Source organism: Orycteropus afer, unplaced genomic scaffold (genome assembly GCF_000298275.1).
Source record: "Orycteropus afer afer isolate SDZICR_OR568_19922 unplaced genomic scaffold, OryAfe1.0 scaffold00034, whole genome shotgun sequence".
NCBI lineage: Eukaryota > Metazoa > Chordata > Mammalia > Tubulidentata > Orycteropodidae > Orycteropus > Orycteropus afer.
In genome coordinates, this window is record NW_006921621.1 from 1,516,506 (window position 1) to 1,523,762 (window position 7,257).

A 7,257-nucleotide genomic window follows, 5' to 3' on the forward strand; every position below is an offset into this window, starting at 1 on the left:
TGCAAATACTGCCTTTCTGTTCTCCTATGATTGATTGTTCTAAGGAGTGTATCTACCTGGTGTAAGTGTTCACCCTATATGTCTATCTATTGTTTGGCTGGAAACCACAGGAGTGAGTTCAATTCCAGGCTTGAAGGGTAACTAGGGGCCATAGTCTTAGAAGTCTCACCAGGCTCTATCAGACCAGTAAACCTGATCTTTTTTCTTTTCTTCTTTTTTTTTTTTAATGATTTTGAGTTTGTTTTCCCACTCTATCCAGGATCTCCTGCACTGATCCCTTTCTGAGTGGTTTACAGTGGTAGCTAGGTACCATCTAGTTCTTCTGGTCTCATGGTCAGATAGGCTGAGGACTGCATGGTCTACTAGTCCCTTGGACTAATTGTTTCCATGCAACCTTGGTTTTCTTCATTCTTCTTTTCTCTGGATGAGCAAAGACCCATTGTTGCATCTAGATGACTGCTTGCAAGGTCTTAAGACCCCAGTTGCTATTCCTTAAAATAGGATGTAGAATAATGTTTTTGTGCAGTATATTATGCCAATTGAGCTTGATGTCCCCTGCGGTCATAGTCCCAAGCCCACAGATCCAACAGCTCACTCCCTCAGGGTGGCTGGCTGTGGCCAAGAAGTTATTATAACTTTGCCCTTTGTTACCTCTATTATATATTTGGATATTCTTACAGCTCATACAAATATGTATGTAGAAATATCATCTGACAACCTTATATATGGTCATGGGTATACTCCCTTTTGCCCAGACATACCAGATCATTTAGCCTGTCTATCCATCTATTTATCCAAAGATTAATGTTTGTTATCACTGACAAGGCAGTATTATATATGTGAAAGGGTTTTTCTTTGTTCTCTGTACCTCTTGTGCACCTCTCTCTGTCTTCTTAGGAAGGATTCTTGATGAATTTAATTCAAGCATGGCAATTCTACTTACTGCGCCAATCACGGTTTAGGTGATTGGATTAGAAATGGGCATGTGATGCAATTCTGGCCAATAAGGCCCGAGGGGAAGTCCAGGGTTTCTGGGAAAGTTGTCTTCACTCTTCAAAATGCCCCTCCCCTTCTTGTCTGAATTTTGGGTCTTGTATGACAGAGAGAATGCTTAGAGTTGTTGAAGCTACTTTGTAACTACAAGGGGCAAGTCTGAGACAAAAGCAAACATGGAATGGTAAAGTGGGGAGATAGTGAGACTCTAGTCTTTGATGGAATACTTACCCCTGGAAATGAACTACATTAGAACTTCTTATGTGGGAAAATGCATTTTCCATTTTTGGGTGGACTTTTGGTTACTGACAGGTGATGGGAAGGCTTCGTAAGTACAAAGCTTGCTGTGCTCCATATAGACAAGGTTGGGATGGAGGTCACCTTAATATGGCCCATAGCAACAGCATCTCACACCCTCCAATTGGGGGTAGTGTTGTTGTTGTTGTTATGTGCCATCGAGTCGGCCCCGACTCATAGCGACCCCTCCTTGGGTTTCCGAGGCAGTATCACTACGGAAGTAGGATTGCCCAACCTTCCTTCCGAGGAGTGGCTGGTGGGTTTGAACCGCCAGCCATCTGGTTAGCAGGCAAGTGTCTTAGCCACTATGCTACCAGAGCTCCCAATTGGGGGTAGTAGTAACTTGTAAACAAACACTACAGGAGAACCTGGTGCTACCTGAAAGGTATGCACAAAGTGCTATGTGAATGACTCTAGCCCAGTGCCTGGAAGACAGGTTTGTGAAGGAAGAGGTAAACATGTTTTATCTTGAAGAATGTTTACCTTTTAGACAAAGGACCATGGAACAAGAGCAATGTTAGGGGTACAAAGACACAGAGATCAGAAACTACAAGGTCTGTTCTGAAAAGAAGGGATGTTGTCAGGTGCCGTTGAGTTGGACCTGACTAATAGCGACCCCTCCTTGGGTTTCCAAGTCCAATTTAAATAAGAGCTGGTGAAACTGACTTATCAGCAGCTATGGCTGGTTGGGTGCAGAAGGGGAGAAGGTGGAGACTTAATCTGATTAGCACTATGCTTTAGGAAGCCTGCATGGACTATAGTGTGGTCCAGCAAAGGGGGCCCTGTGCTAAGACTGACTCACTGGTCAGAGTCCTGGTTCAGTTACCCATTTATTATACGACTCCTTGGAAGGAAGGTTGGGCAACCTATTTCCGTAGTGATACCGCCTTGGAAACCCAAGGAGGGGTCGCTATGAGTCGGATCTGACTCAGTGGCAGTGAATTTGGTATTTGGTTTGGGGTCATTCATATGTCTTGGAACAGTTAGGAAGGGGTTGGTAATAACTGTCTTGTCTCCCTCACAGAGCAACTGTAAAGTGTACTATAAATGTGAGAGGTTATTACTTCCTCCACCTCCAGATGTAACTATATATCCACCCATTCTTAGGTCTTTGCCTCAGTCTCAAAGAAGTCTTCCTTCCCCTAATTGTTGTGAGTTTCTATCTTTAGTCTTCTCCCTGGCTTTATCTATGGTTTCCCATATTTCTAGTATTTTCCGTATTCCTACTCTCCTTCCTTGGTTTTTCTTCTAAGTCTCCAATGTTCCAATAAATAAATGTAATTTAAAGACTCTTTCATAGATCCTCCATATCTCTCAAAACACTAAGTCTTAGAGGTGATTATGATGGCCTATGTAGTTGTGTCTCTATTTTTCTTTGTTGCTATTGTTGCCTTCTGGTTAGCAGTCCAAAGTGCCTTAAGCACTATGCTACCAGAGCTCCTAACCAAGAAAACCCTATGGAACAGTTCTACTCTGTAACACATGGGATTACCATGAATTGGCATCGACTCAACAGCAAAAAGGTTGGGAGGTTTTTTCTTTTTTTTTTTTAAATGTGGTTTAAACAGCAAACATTTATTATCTCACAGTTTCTGTGTGTTAGGAATTTAGGAGTGGCTTACCTGGGTGGTTCTGGCTCAGAATCTCTTAGAGATTGAAGTCAAGAGGTTGCACTGGGGTTGGAGGATCTGCTTTCAAGGTGGTTCACTCACAAGGCTGGCTGTAGTGCTGGTTACAGACAGGAGGCCTCAGTTCCTTGCCATGTGGACCCATAGGACTGCTTGACTATCCATACAATATGGCAGCTGGCTTCCCTTAGAGGCAGTGATGAGAGAGAGAGAGGAAAGAGATAGATGAAATACCTTTTATCACTGACTGAGTCTTGGAAGTCACACACCATCACTTCTGTCATATCTTACTGTAAGAAAGGAGAGGGAGAATTAATCTCCATCTCTTGAAGGGAGGAGTTATCAAAAATATTGAGGACATATTTAGTATCACCACATATGGTTTTTCTCATTTTTCTGTCTCCAGTAGCTGGTAGTATCTGGCTTTTATTAGGTGCTCAGTAGATGTTTCTATAACTTGTTAAAAGAAGAGATACTGGAGGCAGGGAGATTTATGGGTAATTAGTGTGGGTCAGGTATAGAATGGTGGAGACTGGCATGAAAGGAGAGTTGGTGGGAGAGATTTTATTTATTTTTAATTTTTATTGTGATTTGGGTGAAAATTTGCAGAGCAAATTCATTTTCCATACAGCAGTTCATACACATTTTGTTTCAGGACTTTCACAATGTAACAGCTCTCTTCCAGCTTCTTCCATTGCCACGTCCTTCTTTCCCATGCATTTCTGCCCTCCCAAGCTATCTCCCTGTGCCAGTGCTGCACTTCTGTTCTCCTATGATTGATTTCTTAAGGAGTGTATCTACCTGATGTAAATGTTCACCCTACATGCCTATTGTTTGCTGGAAGCCATAGGAATGAGTTCAGTTCCAGACCTGAAGGGTAACCAGGGGCCATAGTCTCAGGGGTCTCAGTAGGCTATATCAGACTAGTAAACCTGGTCTTTTTTCATGATTTTGAGTTTTGTTCCACATTGTTCTCCCACTCTGTCCAGGATCTCCTGCACTGATCCCTTTCCGAGTGGTTGACAGTTGTAGCCGGGCACCATCTAGTTTATTTTGTCTCATGGTCATAGACTGATGATTGCATGGCCTAATAGTCTCTTGGACTATTTCCATGTTTCCCTGGTTTTCTTCACTCTTCTTTGCTCTGGATGAGGACAGACCCACTGTTATATCTAGATGACCGCTTACAAACTCCTAATACCCCAGTTGCTACTTACCAAAGTGGGATGTAGAACAGTATTTTTGTGCAGTATGTCATGCCAATTGAGCTTGATGTCCTCCACAACCATGGTGGTTGGCTGTGGCCAAGAAGTTATAACTTTGCCCCTTGTTAGCTCTATTATATATTTGAGTATTCTTACAGCATATACAAATACATATGTAGAAATATCATCTGCCAACCTTATATGTGGTAATGGATATACTCCCTTTTGCCTAGAACTACCTGATTATATAGCCTGCCTATCCATCTATTTACCTATAGATTAATAAACAAATAACAAATTAATAAACAAATACTCAGCTGCTAACCAGAGACAATTCTAACCTATCAGCCCTCTGAGGGAAAAAGATGTGGCAGAAAGCTTTGGTAAAGATTAAAGTCTGTCATTACTGACAATGCAGTATTATATATTTAAAAGGATTTATCTTTCTTGTCTGTACCTCTTCCTTAGTGCCATGTTGATCACTCACTTTTGGTGCATTGCCCTTCCCTTCACCCATTTGGGTGAATACGTGTCTCTACCTATCTAACAGTGTTCTCTCCCCTCCCATCCCATCCCTGGTAACCAATAGTTTCTTTCCATATATAAACTTTTCCTTGACTTTTTCTACAATAGTAGACTAATAAAATATTTGTCCTTCTGTGATTGACTTATTTCACTCAGCATAATGTCCTCCAAGTTCATCCATGTCATGTGGTGTTTTGCAGATTCTACATTATTCATTAGGGTTGCTTAGTATTCCATTGTGTGTATGCACCGCAGTTTGTTTATCCATTCCTCAGCTGATGGGCACTTAGGTTGTTTCCATCTCTTTGCTATTGTGAATAGTGCTGCAATGACCATGGGTGTGCATATATTTGTTCCAGTCCTGGCTCTCACATCTTTAGGATTTGTACCTAGTAATGTGATTGCTGGATCAAATGATACTTCTATTTCCAACTTCTTAATCACCATACTGCTTTCCACAGTGGTTGAATCATTTTGCAGTCCCAACAGCAGTGTATGAAAGTTGGTGGGAGAGATTCTGAGGTTAAAATTCATGGGATTGGAAGACTAACTAAATGAGAAGGGTTGGGATTTGGATTGAAGATGGTTTCGGAACTAGGATGTAGAAGTGGCATGCAGTGCCTAAGGCATTTGACTGCTAACCAGAAGGCTGGCAGTTCACACCCATCAGCCACTCTGTGGAAGAAAGATGGGGCAATCTACTTCTGTAAAGATTTATCACACTTTGGGGTCTCTGTGAGTTGGAATTTACTCCATGGCAGTGGTTTTCTTTTTTTTTTTTTTTAAATCATGGCCAAAAGGAGCCCTGGGGGCTCAACAGTTAAGCACTCAGCTGCTAACCAGAGACAATTCTAACCTATCAGCTCTCTGAGGGAAAAAGATGTGGCAGAAAGCTTTGGTAAAGATTAAAGCCTTGGAACCTCCCTAGGGCAGTTCTACTCTGTCTTGTAGGGTTGTACTCTGCCCTATGAAGCAGAATTGACTACACAGCAACAAAGTTTTTTGGTGCAGTGGCGGTGATGAAAGAGCAAATCATGTGTCCAAGAACCCTAATTATTCAATTTTGACCCATAAAGAAATGAGTTTCATATGATTCAACATAATGGATGTGGATGCAGGCTGAAAAGTTGAACACATTTTCATAGATGGAAAACTGTGACACACTAGGGAGTTCTTGCAATCTTGTATATCTTATACCAAAAAAACCATTGTGCTATTGTGAATAGTGCTGTTGAGTCAGATCCTACTCATAGTGACCCCTCCTTGGGTTTCCAAGACAGTATCATTATAGAAGTAGATCGCCCAATCATCTTTCCTAGGTGTGGCTGGTGGGTTTGAACTGTCAGCCTTCTGATTAGCAGTCAAATGCTTTATGTACTACACCACCAGAGCTCCCTGTATAGAGAAACCGTTTGCCTGGGAAACCCAAGGAGGGGTTGCTATGAGTCCAATTGACTTGATGGCAGTGACTTTGGTATTTTTTTTAGGAGTTTCTTGATCCTATTCTTCACAAGACTAAGGTCCAACTTTAAGATAAGTAGTTGAAGTTAATTGAAGTTTAGTCCACTATAGGAATTACTTTCCCATTTTCTAGAGAGTCAGATAAGAGAATTAAAAACCAAGGACTGTATGCTAAATACTGAAAAGTCAAGAAATTTAGGAAGTAAAATTTCTCTAGGAACTCCAGTTTCAATCACATTTTCACACACTTTTTAAGATATTTACTTAGAAGTGATGTAACTGTGGAGCTAATAAAAAAGGGAATAGGAATTAGTTCGCAGCTCGTTTTGCATTTTTGTACATTTAGAAGGGGTTTAGTTGATTCCATTACTGGTAGCATTAAATCCATTATTTGCCAATATAAATTGCTTTTTAAAAAAAGACCTAGGAGTATTTTTGGAGTCCCTGTCTTCAGATCAATTAATACTGAAGATAAGACTTTGAGTGACACGTGTTAAGACTAATTACCACATATTTAAGACAAAGGGTCTCAAAAGTTAACTAAACTGCGCCCATGCATTAGCTCACTCCATTGCAATGTAAGCTTTCCAAAGGTAAAGGTTTCTTATTGTGTTTGTTTGGTGCGTATTCCCAGCCTAGCTCACTGCAATCTTTCAATAATTGAGTGGCCTGTTCATTCATTTATCAATTCAACCTGTACGTCCTGCTGCCATAGGACTGGGCGGTCGCAATGCTGTGGCCTGCGACAAGGTCGGCCTGCAGCGTCCCTGTCTACATCGTACCTGTGCTGCTCTCAGCCCCCAGGGCCACAGTCCCCAAACCCAGGAATATCCGGCAGTCGGGCCCAGCTCTCTGCCCGCCGGTGGCCTCCCCAGCTCTTTCCTTCCCGCGGAGGAAGGAGCGGGGCGCCGAGGAGTGGGAAACGCGGGCCCACTTCCTGTTCGGGTAGGGCTGGGCGTCCGCGTCCCCCGCGGCCTGCTTTTTCAGTGCAGCGGTGAGCCGCTGGCCCAGAGAATGAGGCGAGGCTCTGCGCGAGCGCAGGGCAAAGAGAACCCGGGCCTTCCTTGCCGCCGGGTCGCCGTCTCCTTCTCCCGCGCGTCCCCGGTGGCGAGAGGGTTAAGCGTGCGGGGGGCGGGGCCGGGCGAGCC